Below are 14,670 nucleotides of genomic sequence, written 5' to 3' on the forward strand. Positions count from 1 at the left end.
TGTAACAGTGGATGCAAAGGTCATGTACTGCAACTCCTTGCTTTCAGACAGAAACAAGTATATCTACAGATTTTCTATCCTAGTCATAACAAATGTAATTGAATTTATTAGTGCTAGAGCATAGAAGAAGATTTCAATGTAAAAAGTCAATATTTCCTTCAGATTCCTTTTCACCGGTGTTTGCTGAAATTGCATCTCCTGAATCAGAACTGAGTGAGATTCCTGCTCACAAATGTTTCTGTTGAAATGTGGAAATGGTATAAGCTCTCTACTAATTGTCCAAAAGAAGAAAAAAATATAAAATAAAAAATGATGAGATAACATTGAAATGATGTTTGGCAAAGAAAAGGATTTACCTCTTTCATCATTACTACACTGGCATATTCTTACATTTTGTTACAAGAAAATATACCATAATGGATATGACAGCGAGAATCAAGACTGCTGAAGCCCCATGGCCCCACAGACAACAAGTACCATGGCTGGAGATATATTCCCATTAGGCACACAGAACACTCATATTCACATCATATATACACGTATCATATTTCTGTGTATCACATATTCATTTATCATACGTATACATGTATCTCAGTATATATCTATATGTACATATCTGGCCACAAAGATTACAGACTCAGAGCATTTATACAAACAGCACCAGTGACTTCATCTCACTCTGGCTGAACAGAAGAGAATCATAAACTCAAAAAACTGTATGAGTTGGTAGGCACTCTTAAAGGTCATCTAGTCCAACTCCCCTGCAATGAACAGGGATATCTGCAGCTAGATCAGGTTGTTCAGAGTCCCATCCAGTCTGACCTTGAATGTTTCCACAGATAACACATCTACCACATCTCTGAGCAGCCTAGGCCATTGCCTCACCAATCTTATTGTAAATAACTACTTCCTTAAATCCAGTCTAAATCTCCCCTTCTTTAGTTTGAAACCATTTCCCCTTGTCTTCTCTAAAGAGTCTGTCCCCTTCTATCTTATAGTCACCCTAGATACTGAAAGACCTCTCTCAGGTCTCCCTGGAGTTTTCTCTTCTCCAGGCTGAACAGCTCCAGCTCTCAACCTGTCCTCTTAAGGGAGGTGTTCTACCCCTGCGATCATTTTTGTGGTCCTCCTCTGGACACATTCCAACAGATCCACATCTGTCTTGTGTCAATGACACCATATCCAGGCACAGCACTCCAGGTGAGGTCTCACCAGCAGAGTTGAGGGGCAGAATCATCTCCCTCAATCTACTGACTATACCTCTTTGGATGCAGCCCAGGATACATATTTTTCTTTCTGGGCTGCGAGGGCACATTGCTGATTCATGCCCTGCTTGCAAACCATCAGTACCCCTAGGCCATTTTCAGCAGGGCTGTATTTCATCCTTACATGCTCAGCTTGTACTGATAGTGGGAGTTGCTATGACCCACATGCAAAGTCTTGCATTTGGATTTGTTGAACGTCATGTTCACTTGGACCCATGGCTCAAGCCTCTCTGGTCTCTCTGGACAGCATGACATGCCTCAGTCATGTCAACTACACCACACAGCTTGATGTTGTCTGCAAACTTGCTGAGGACACATTCAATTCCACTGTTGATATAATTGATGAAGATGTTAAAGAGCACTGGCTGCAGTTATTACTCCTGAGGGAGACAGCTCTTCAGTGATCTTCATCCAAACACTGGACCTTGGCTTCAATGGGTATGATCTCATAACAAGTTCCTCATCCATCAAAGAGTCCACCCATCAAATCTATATCTTTGATTGTACTTTTATACCCTTCTTAAAGAAGAGTGTGATGTTGTCTTTTTTCCAGTCCCAGAGACTTCACCTGACCACACAACTTTTCAAATATAGATTGATGATTACACCAGCCATTCCCTCAGGACTCTGGGATGCATCTCACTGGGACTCATAGACCTATGGATGTTCAGATTTCTCTGATGATCATGAAACCCGACCTTTGCTTACAGCAGAAGAGACATCGATCCTCCAGTTCCCACCTTCTGAACCATCTGCTTGAGGGCTGTGCATGGAGCAGTTGCTAGTGAAAACTGAGTCAAAAAAGTGTTTGAGTACCTCAGCCTTCTCCTTGTCTGTTACTAGTCTGTCTATATAAATTAGTAGGGAGGGTAAGCCTTCCTGGACTTTCCTTTTACAATTGATGTACTTATAGAAGCTTACCTGTCCTTCTTTGCACCCCTTTTGTAGTCCACTTCTATTTGGGCCTGGACCTTCCTTACCCAGTCTTTACACAGCCTAGCAGTATTCCTATATTCGTCTCAGGTTACTTGTCTCTGTTTCCACTGCCTGTGCTTTCTCCTCTTGCTCTCCAGTTTGACCAGTAGGTCCCTGTTTGGCCATGCTGGTCTCTTGCCTTCCTTTCCTGACTTCTGACACCTGGGGATGGAGAGCTCGTGTGCCCTAAGGAAAGCTTCCTTAAAGATCTTCCAGCTCTGCTCTGCTCCGCTCCTTTGTCCTTGAGAACAGATCCCTATATTGAGAACAGATTATCTTATTTATCCCAATACAGGATTATCATGTATCTGGAGTAAACAATTTAATCATCATGTGTTTATATATACATACTGGAAAATATGAAAGAAGAAAGTTCTTGAAGACCAGATATGTATTAAACAGCTGGTGAGTACAAAATAAGCTTTTGTAGAGCAAGAGTTCCTGACAGTCTGTTGTCATTTATAACAGAAGTACTTGGTAATTGACTCAGAGGAAGACAATTGCATGTGCTGATTCAGGTAAGAAAAGTGGTAAATGCCAAATCTACCTTTTTGATAATGCAAAGGCAACATTCAATTAGGGTTAGCTGGTTACTGTTCTGCAGGTTCAGCTAACATTGCAATTATTGTTGTTTCATGCTGTTTCAAGTGAGAGAACGTGATATCTAGTTGTATTTTAAAATGAATCCTTTCTGTCAATTTTGCTTTTCCTGCTTCATAGGTTCCTAATGATGTGCTGTACTGAAGTGTAAAGAAAGAAATATACTATGTTTGGGAAACAATGCTTTTTCATACAGTAAAATTCAATATTCAATATAGGGAGCATGCAGTTACTCAGACCATATACGTTTGCTGCATCTGCAACTGTTTCATGCAAAAAAACCAAACACCTAGTGCATCTTTTCTAGGGAGCGTCTACTGATGATTCCATTTTACCTTTTTAAAATCAAGTGTGAAACCTGTAGCATAAATGTCAAAGCCTGGAACATACAAAAACAAAGCCTGTTCAATGTAGGTTAGTACACTCAGATTTCTTTTGTTAAACATCTGAGTTGGGAGAACATTATATTTTCCTTTTTTGAAAGTCGCCTGGACATACAGCAGAATAATTTTTTTTTTATGAGATGGAAAGTGGCTGAGCATTTGTCAATTAGTATAATATGCTTCAAGCAGAAAACACAACCCCATACATACCAATGACCCTCTAATCTGAACTCTTTACCTCTTTGTTTTGCACACAATTCTATCGGTGCAGCACCTTTTTGTTTGTTTGTTTGTTTTGTTTTCCTTTTCATGTTAGAGCCAAGATTATGCCCCTACCTTCAGCCAATATTTAGAATAGCTTTCTGGAGATTTCATGTCATTAACTGGATTGTAAATCTAATTAAGTACAGACAGATCCTTGGGCTAGGAAAAGAGCAGTGTATTTTGTGACTATAAGGTTAGAGTTTATTTGCCTTTCCTGCTTGTTATATATTCCATGCTCTCTTGACTGGCAGTTCTTTAACATCATGTTGATTCAGTAATTTTTCAAACATTTGCATCAATAGAAACAGCACAATTATTTAGGAGTGTTCTTTTGGGTCATAAATGATAATGATGATGACGACGATGATGATGATGATGATTAAAATGTTAAGCCTTTTCTATCCTTTTCAATAAGGTTTTGATATTTTTAAGTTAGGTGTTACTTCTCATTTATTGCCCCTTCATTTCACTGCTGGTAGCATAACAACATCTAAATTTAATTGTAAGTACTTATCTTGCACAAAACGAATCGATGTGCTCCATTACAAGCGTCACATGAGAAAAACAGTCAAGTCTAATTGATTTCAAAGTTATGTGGTACAACTACCGTTATAATATTTTCCCTAAAATGGTCTCAGTCAACATGTTTACTACTTTTTTTAAAAGTATTCAGCAGGCTAATTATGTTTGTTTCAGGGTTTTTTGTTATTATTTTATTTTATTTTTACATTACCTGATTCATGCATATTAGAAACAACCTAGAAATACGTGGTTTGGATCCATCAAAAAGTATAAGAATCCAAGTATTTTTCTTCCTGGTCTTAACACTTCTTTCTGTTTTTGCACTGAATTTTCCTAACTTGTGCTCACACTCAGTCCCATCACTCCTACTACCACCGCTATCTGTTCTTGAAGTCTGAGGTGGACTTTCATGAGCAGATGATTATATAAAAGGTAAAATAATATGGTTTTAGAAGGATTAAGTGATTCCTCATATTATCTCAAAGACCTGTAGTTCCAGACAGTACAGTTCAAATAATTCTTTTTTTTTTTTTTTTTAATAAAAATGTAGGTGTTAACCTTTCAGGAAGTCTTTTTTCTACAGTGTCAGCAGCAACTCCAACCTGTCAGCTCAGCAGTACTTTGCAACTACTGCAGCTCACTTGGTGTGTGATAGGGAAGAGAGCAGCAAGAATGATATTTAGGGTCTTTCAGGACTGTGAAAACTGTGATAAGAGTGGCCAGTTGTAAGTATAATTCCAAAATATGGTTGAATGAGAACAGCTTCAAGGCGGAGTAGATAATAAATAAAAAAAGGATTGCAAAGTGGAAAAGTTCATCTGTAATGTGAGAACTGGTTGAGGGCACATAGGCTTAATGACTCTCTCTGTCTCAGATGGCCTCAGAGACGTTAGGAAAATCACTTAATCTGTTCCTAGCTATGATATATAGAGATATAGATAGGGTAATCTTTTTTTCGCTTAATTTTTTTCACCTTTCTTTTCAGTTTAGATTTGAAGTTGCTTGTTATTTTTTCTTACATTGCACCTGCATAAGTCTTTTAACATTGTCTTCCATAACTTCCAGATTGATGAAATGATAAAATCTAGAGTTTATAAAAGTTTAGACGGACTTTTCAGATATAGGCAGACTAGATAAATGGACTGAAAGCAATCTGAACAACCAAGTTCAGAGGGTTGAGGCCAGTGGCACAAACTCCAGCTGGCAACCAGACACTAATGGTATCCCCACTTGGAGAAGAGGCAATAGCAGGGCCAATAGTGTTTAACATCTTTATTAATGATCTTGATGATTGGACAAAAAAGTAACCCTAGCAAGTTTGCAGATGATAACAAAATGAAACAATGGTTGACTCTGTTGTGTGGGCACATCAATGAGCCCAAATCAGAGCAGTTGGAAGAGACTGCAGCCTGTGAAGGATTCACACCAGAGTGAAATAAAAGCACACGAGAGCCATACCAGCAGAAAGAAACTCTATCACTCCTTGCAGCACAAGTTGTCTTGCTGAGTATATCCTGCATCAGTAACAAGGTGGGAGGAGTCTGGGGTAAAACTGAGCCTGGGAGAGGCAAAGGAGTAGTATTTTCTCTAAGCATGTAAGTGTTCTGTTTTTTTGTTTTTGTTTCTCAAAACCAAAATCAGTACTCAAATATTTATATTAAAAGGCAATAAGCTAAATTTCTCAAAAGCAAGGCTCTTCTGCCTATATCAGAAATTGGTAAGTGATCTTACTGTCTTTATTTTGTCTTTGTCTTTATTTTGATCTTTGACAAGATTTCTCACTCTCTTTCATTCAATTTTTTCTCATCCTGCTGGCAGGGGGCAGTGAGTGAGTGGCTGTGAGTGCTTGGCAGTGAGCTAGCGCTGACATACCATGCTGACATTCTGGAGAGGAGAGGAGAGGAGAGGAGAGGAGAGGAGAGGAGAGGAGGGGACTTCCTTGGAGTATTTTTCTTTCTTATTCCACTCCCTATTAAAAATGTGCAATGAAGTCTTCTCATGAAACGTACAAATTATGACCTCTCAAATATGTGGCATAAATCAGTGCAAAGATTTTATTTGTTTTCTGCTTTGTCCTCATCACATCATTGTAGTTCCTTTCTAACAAGAATAATATGCATACCCTCTTTATTTTCTCCTTTCATTAATTATTTTTGATTTATTGACTGCTTTGTATCTTATTTTCCTCTGTCTCACGCCCATGTCTCGCAGCAGCTTTTTCTCCCTCTATTCCAATTTTATCTCTATATATTTTCCATCCATTTTTTCCATCTGTAATTTTTAAAAGCTCACTGATAGATGTGTGCAGATTTATTTTTCTTTCTCTCCTTATTTCAGTCTTTTCCATCAATCAGTCATCCTTTGGAGTATTTCTATGTTTTCTTAAATTCAAGGTCCAAGATTACACCAGTAAACATAAAACTGTCTTCATCATACAAAGTCGCCTTTGATTTCTTGTAACTGTTTTATGTTATGCATTTAGTTGAGATAAAGGATCTGTGAGCATTTCAAAATATTTAAGATCTTTATGAATTTAGGAATGACTATGAATACAAAACATCTAGAAGAAAGAAAAAATAAAAGAATTCCTAGGTATCTGGGGTATGTAGAAGTTAAAGAAAAATATGTACTAGATCATTACATTTCCAGGGAACTTTGTGTAATATAGATGTGTAACTTCCACTTTCTACTACTTTGTTATGTGAAAAGCTTTCTGTGTTGTGTAGCACATTTCCCATTAAATCAGATAAAATAATAGTGGTGCATTTGAAATGCGATCCCTATGAGTCACAGAGTGCATTGTTTCTGCCAGCAGCTGACCATCCAATTGGACTGAGCTTTTCAACCAAGATGAAATCCTCAGTGGGTATTAATCATTAAGGCTTAGCTTAAGACAAAAAGAGCTACGATATTTTATACAGACTGGGTAGCTCTTCTCAAGGTAGTTTGCTCTCTCCACAGGTGTCCAATGCATTCTACCAGCTACACCAGGTGGTCTAAAATCTGACTGTCTTGTATTCAGCATAAATAAGGACCATTTTTAACTCTTATATAGATTTACATATATTAATTTAAAAAAAAATGAAATTTGAATGTTCCTGCTTTGTGTGCTATATAATAGGTTTAAATATGTATCATATTGCACTAGGCTTGAGTTGAATGTATAATATGTTTTAGATGGGAGATTTGGGTAAATTTGTATATTTTTTATTAATAAGTCATTTTTTAAAAGCTAAATGCAGTACTGGGATGCGTACTTTTGCAGAGAAGTAAAAAAAAAATTGAAATACATTATATATATTGACCTTATCTGCATTCCATGATTATTGATGAGGAAAAAGAAAAAAAGAAAAGAAAAAAAAAAAGAGGAGATGTTGGAAAGCAAAAAGGGCATGCAAATGAACAACAAAAAGCAAATGCAGTTGCAGCCTTCAGAAGCTAAGCTCTATTCTCTCCAATCTCCACATCCCTTCTCCTGGAAGCCCACTTTGTCTGCTATCAGTAGGTGCAACTTGCAGTGCACCCTGCACGTCTGACAATGTAGGTAATGATTTTTCTGCTCATTGTTTTTGCGCCACTGAAAACTTACAAATCTAACCTAAATCTAAAACTTTCTCAGTAACAATGAATTATAATATCAGTATTTTTAAAACAACATATATTTTCATTAAATGACTGAAAAATAACTCTAAGCAACAAAAGCAAGAAAAACAAAGGCACTTGTAGCAAGAAGACTGTTTGTGAAGAAGAATGAGGTATGAAAATCCACGATCCCTAAGTTTGAAGAATGAGACAAAGTCAGTTTTAGACTTTGAACGGAGATATGCTTAATTTATCTAATGTACTTTCAATTTCTTTGCTGCTATCTGCTGGAGTTAATTGAGTCAATTTCTCCCCTTCTCTACAGCTTTCTATAGGAATAAGAGGCTCCAATTGTTCCTCTGAAAGGATACAGGTCTTACGTAGGTCCGGTGAAGACCTCGGGCATCCTAGGGGACATCAAATAATTTCAAATGCCACTGCAGACAACAGAACCTTTTATTTGGGATTTGTTTCTTTCTTTTTCTTTCTTTTTTTTTTCTTTTTCCTTCTAGAAAATGTCATAGTAAATTAGTTTAGGTTTAAAAACGTCCTACATGTAGCACAGTAGGAAAACTTATTTGATCATATCAATTCTCTAGTAAACCAAAATGAAGCTCTCCAGTAGGGAATAGAAAGCATTTATTTCTATGCTGACAGATATATTGTATTCTTGAAGCAGGGGTTAAAAACATTAGGGTTTTGTGTTTTGCTTTCTTTTGTTTCTTTCCCAAAACATATTCTTAAACAAATCAGGCAAACAACTCACCTTACCAAGCACCATGGGGAAATGAATATAGGGATTCATAAGCACTCTCCTAGTTTGTATGCATGACTCACTGTCTGGTGGCAAAAATCAATTTGCCTCTTTAAAAAGGCCCCCTTGGGGATAGAAGAATGCAGAGCTGTAATGGTTTACTGTCTTGAGTGTCTTTGTCTGATGACAAACAGAACTGGAATTGACAGCAGAGAGTTATACTCAGGAGCTAAAATGATTCATGTGTTGTGACTTTTTCCCTCACCTGGCTTTGCAAAACTGCACCTGCAAAACAGTGCATCTGTATCATTTATGTAGTCACCTCTATTGCACGCATCTCTGGTATTTACAGGCACTGACAGTACCTTGTGTTTCACTAGCTATTTATGTGCTCTCGTATCCCATTGCAAATCAAACACTCTGCTGTCTGTGTGAATGTACATGCATTCCTAAATATTAGACTATGCACAGCTGAGAAAGCACTGAAGATGTTTTAACTTGCATGCCACACAGTGAAGTATATGAAAGAAAAGACGGGAATGTGCATAGAGTAGAGAGAGTGTTAGACTCAGGAAATATAGGTTTAAATCACATTTCAGGTGTTAATCTTCCATATGACTTTTAATACACGTTTTCATTTGTCTATGACTGCTGCCCTTTTACCTTGTCTTGCTTTTTTTAATTAAGACATAAATAATTTGAAGTGCTGTTCAGTTGTATTGTAGTAAGTGCGAAAGGGTGCTCTTTCTTCAGACACAAGCTATTTCTGCACTGCTATTAATAACAATTGTACCTTATTCTGTTTAATTTGTATCTTCCAAATGTCAGTAGAGCAGTTCTAGGTGATATCACATGTAATTCTGACCCACTGTATTTGGATTTTTCTTAAGCATGTGTATAAATAATGTGAATTGTTAAACTGTTAAAGTATGCTTTTATATGCTCTTAAATAGGGAGGAGGTAATCACCAATCAGTCTATGGAAAAAAAAAAAAGAAAGAAAAGAAATCTTCCTCATTCAATTGGTTTGTTCTGCAATCACTTGTAGGTTTCTCAAGAAAGTGGAAATAAAAATAAACATTCAGAAAATCAAAGGAGAAAAGGAAGAAGAATAAAAGATTAAGAAAAATTTTCCTCTCTACCTCTCAAAATGAATTTTTTTTAATTGTGTAACCATAATTTATCAAGGGAATATATTGGAAACTTTAAGTTTTGAATTCTTGTTTCAAAGTTTAAAAAAAAAAAAAAAAAAAAAAAAAACAAAGGAGTAAGTTTTAAAAAAAAACGGTTAAAAAAAAAACAGAAAAAAAAAAAAATCACCCATCCACTCTGAAGACACTCAAGGTGGCAAAAATATGTCCCAAGATCATGTTATGTTCAGATATAGGCTGTCAGTGTACAGATGACAAGTGTAGTTGGCATACAACACAGAAAAAAATTCAATCCAGTGCAAGTTAGTACTATGCATAAAGATATTTTGGATTGATTGTGCAAGCAAATGCTCTGTGAATTCAATCAAAAAATGTTTATTGTCACCTCTGTTCAAACAGACAAGCCAGCTTCATTCCCAGTTGAGATGAGAACAGGAATCCATTGCTTACTCTATTAACAATAGACAATTTTTCTAATAATGAATAGATTTTTTCCAGTGCTCTGATGAGATTGCTGAGCGCCAGATGTAGCTGTGTGGATTTCATTTTTCTCTCTAGTGAGGGAGCAACAATTTAATTTCGGTCTGAAGAACTTATTTAAAGGCACCTAAAACAGGAATCAGCTTAAATGCTCACTAAACTATATCTTCCTATAATCCATGGCATATGCCTGTTTAACAGTGCAATGTGTATGTTCTGGTTATAGGCTAAGAAAGAAGACTGGAGGTAACAAAAAAAAAAAAAAAAATCAACATCATACAAGAATGGAAATTCACTGGGAATTCACAGAGTCCATGTCTGCTATGAGAAACTGCTGGTGAGGTACAGTGGCAGCAAAACATTTATATACTAACTTGTCTTTTCTCTGTTTGTAAATTGAAAGACATGTGCTGAGAGCAAATGAAAAACAAAACAAAAATAAATACAAAAGCCTTTAGATTTATGGACCTAGACTATTTTTCCTGATGCATACAATATTCTTTCCTCAAAACTTAAAAAGAACCACACAGAACAGAATATCCCAAGTTGGAAAGGGGGCATCATCAAGTCTGACTCCTGGCTCCACACAGAGCCATTCAACATCCAAACCCTATAGTCTGATAATTCTTAGTTTTATATCCATATACTGTAGTGCTCAGTGCTCGAGGTGCAGTTGCACAGCACAGAGCAGAGCAGTCAATCCCTTCCCTTGCCCATTTGGCAGTTCTGGCATGGTGCATCCCAGGTAACGGTTGGCCCCTTTGGCTGCCAGCACGCACTGCTCCCTCAGATTCAACTAGGTGTCAGCTGGAAGCCCCAGGCCCCTTTCTGAGGAGCTGCTCTCCAGTCTCTCATCCCTCAGGCAGCAGGTGCATGCCAGGTGCAGACATTTATTTATACTCTCAAAATCTCTATGGGTTTTGGGTAGTCTCTTCTCTTTTTCTCTCTTTTTCTTATTCCTTGTTTTTAAATAATGTAAGTCCTTATACTAATTTATACCACTAGAAATAAAGGAGAAAGGGTCATGTCGCCCCAGCACTTTGTTCCTAAACCTGTAGTTTTGTCCTTTGAATAAAAGTATTATGAGTGGGCATTGCATCATTTTACACGTCTGTTCCTTTGAGAGATTTCAACATATGCTAAAGTAGCAAGGTCAGTCATAAACTTCTTATGACAAGTTTGCAGAACAAAGCTTTTATTGAAGAAACCCCACACCTCTAAAAAGAGTTAAATTTTTTTAAAGACCTTTCTGAGCATAATGCACTGTCTTCTTGCTTAATGCGCACATCTCGGGGCCTTCTGGGCCAGCATAGCTTAGTAGGAAAGGGAGCTGCTGCTGGGAAAATGCACACAAGAGAGATGAGTTGTAAAAGTGTAATTGACACGCACACAGCGAAATATCCCAGAAGACTCAGAAGACTTCCCAGTCTTGAAAACATTTACAACCAAGCACAGTGATTTATACCCTGATTCCAGTGGAATTACTCATGAGAGCAAGTAATATGCTCAGTAGTAATTAACAAGCCCAATTTTTCTCTGTTATTTACACCATCTCTACAGTCTCTTCACACTGTCAAAGAGGTGTGAAAGAAGAAGGCCTGAGAAGAGTGTTTTCTTTCATATTTTTTCCTCAAAGATGTTTTTTGTACTATCAAGTCAGCTTTGCAGAAAAAAATGTTGCCAACCAAGTAGAATCAAATGTGAAGCAAATATGTATACTTATATCCCTACTTCATTCATCTCATCATGTGTTCTCTGGTGGTTCCTCAATATAGCATAAATCTAATTAAGTTATGAACTTCAAAGTCTTATCAGTAACATTTAAATCCTAAAATGGGCAATTTATTTGTCTATTTAGTTCTTTTAGTTTGTTGTTTTTGTTTGTTTTGTTTTTGCGTTTTTTTTGTTTGTTTGTTTTTGTCTTTGCTTGTTTCTTCTAAAACACATACACACAAATCCTCACTTCACAAGACTATCTATAGTTTGCTGCATCGCCTGAGGTTTCCAGTGTGGTTAGCAAAACAATATTCATAACCACTAACCAGCGTCTCTACTGAAGGATGAATAGCCCTGATGTTTTAGTTTTAAATACAACAGTTCAAGGTTCCCTATTCAAAATAGTATTTAAGCTTTTGTTGAGCTTTCAAGCTTGTGCTCAATCCTGTTAAAGACAATGGGACAAACAGGCACTTAATATCTTATTCGATTTCCCAAAACCAAGCTCTCTTTTAGCTACTTAAATGTGGATTTAAAGATAAAGCTGCCATAGAAAATGAAATATTATAAAATTACTTTTTACCCTGTATTCCAAAGGGAGTGTGTATGACAGAGCTCATTTAATATTGCACTGTGCTTCCACTACCAGGCAAAATAAGTGAGGAAGTTTGTGCTGAATTCAGACAGTATTTTATATGCATTTGTAATTGTAGTTTTCAGGAAAGTTTTTTCTCTGCAGATTCAGAGACTCATTTGAATTACAGCAATATCACGTAAAAAAAAAAGTTTTTAAAAAGTTTTTACTACTCTCTTACTTTTTATGAATTTTCTTTTATTCCCAGTCTTGTCTCAGAACTTTGACAAAATTTTGCATCTTTTTAGAGCTTTTTTAAAATTGATTTTTCTATGATTTTTATAAAGCCTTTTTCTATGATCACATCCACAGTTGTATATGACAGATTGACATGATTAATGTTCATATATACAACATTCATTCCAAGAGGAAAGATATAGCATGGTTTTGTCTTCAAGATACTCTGGGATTTACAAACTTAGGTCCAAGTAATTCTCTGTTCTTTCTAAGCTCAGTTAGTAACAGATTTCTCTTACATCCTCTTTCCGCAAAATTGTATTTAATTTTCTCTAGTTGAAATCAGCTTCATACATCTCAATATTCAAAATCATGAATAGAGATGGAGAAAAATTAAAACTGAGTATTTTTCAGTAACCAGAAACAAAATCGTTAGTTATCGTTCAGCTCTATGACACAGTAGCTTATGATTTTTTTTTTTTTTTATGTTTTCCCAGTTTCACAAAGGTCCACATCATGTTAAAGAGTTTAGATATTACTATTTTGGGCAAACTTGCAACAGGTTACCAAACTGATTCTAGTATAGGTAATGCCTACGAGAAAAAGCCTGCAGGGAAATATGATTTTATGATGTTTCCATTTCCAATGAAATCTCTTGCAGACAGGACTTCTAGCTAACACATCACATTCTATCACAAGGTTGGAAAGAGCCTCACCTCTCTTATACGCATTCCTGGAATTAGACTCCTGGATTTCCATTACTGACTTAAAGGGCATTTTTGCTCTAGTACCATGGAAAGAATGTCTTCTCCCACATTCTGCCCTTACACGTTCTGCATATACTTCTAAGGGCAGATTTTGGCAAAGATGTTTCAATTTTCCCTTTTCAGTGACCTAATATTATTTCACTTGAAACAATCTGAGTACACTTGGTAGCAAAGATTTTGATAAAAAATGCTGTTTGAAAAAAAATATCTTTTATGTCTAAGTCACACTGTCACTTTATATTAACTTTCTTATTCATTTCACCTTTATACTGTCCTCTGTATTCATCCATTTTTAACTAAGTTATCTTTTTTTAGTCTTGAAGTAGATTTTAAAAAAAGAGGAGTGCCCGTCTTAGTCTGAAAGAAAGCTATTGCTCTGGCAATTAAAAGCAGCTTGAACTTTTAGTAAGCAGATGAAAATCTTTTAGAACCACATGCATATTGTAAGCTGAAGAAAATAAGCCATTTTTGTACCACAATGTAGCCTTGTTCAGTGATTAAGCACCCTAAGTGGTTTTCTACTACCAGTAATTCCCTAGACAGAAACGTTATTTTAAATCAAAATGTACATGATCAGATGAGTATAATTTAAACATCATTTAATTTTGCAGCTTTTTGCACTGGGTTTTAATTTTGAAGCTCTAAATGTGAAATTTCTGTTCATACAAACTGCTCCTTCTCCACATTTTAAGAAATATGAACAGCTAAAGATAATCAAACGAAAATCAGTAAAGATTTTAGTAACGATACTCAGCATCTTTAGATGCCCATAGTGACTTGAGTGTGTTTTTTTAGTTATTGTCATTCAACTTTGTTTCACATCTGATATCCGGTTATAGATACTGATCAGCAAGATAAGTGCTGTTTTATAGCATTTCTCCTTTGTCTGTAGCAAGCTGAAGGCATTTAACTAACGTCATAGAATCACGGAGTTGTAGGATATTTGAAGATACCTCTGGAGATCATCTAGTCCAGCTCTCCATATTCAGGAGAGGGAACACTTTGTCACTCCTTGTGGCTTCTGAAACCAGACATTTTTGATCACAGTCCCCTAGTTATCAACTGAAATGATCCCTGAAAGTATAATCCCTTCTAGCTTCAGAATCAGTAGACCCTAAACCCTGCTGCTGTGTTTATGCACACACTCTGCAAAGATTTCTAAGTGCACTTCAGAGCACAGAGAGTCCTTACAAGAGCATTCTCTGACTGAGTCTGCCTATTTCAGGAATTACAAACCACAAATGCCTTTTGAAAATAATGAAGTTCTGAAGCAACGTTTAAACATCTGGTATGTCATTACTCCATAGCGCAAGAGAAATCACACAAATTGTCTAGTCAAGGTATGGAGAAAGTCAAATCATTAGGAAGATTTCTATAATACTGTTCAGTGCTCCTTTTTTT

The sequence above is a fragment of the Meleagris gallopavo genome, chromosome 1, assembly GCF_000146605.3.
Source record: "Meleagris gallopavo isolate NT-WF06-2002-E0010 breed Aviagen turkey brand Nicholas breeding stock chromosome 1, Turkey_5.1, whole genome shotgun sequence".
NCBI classification, from domain to species: domain Eukaryota; kingdom Metazoa; phylum Chordata; class Aves; order Galliformes; family Phasianidae; genus Meleagris; species Meleagris gallopavo.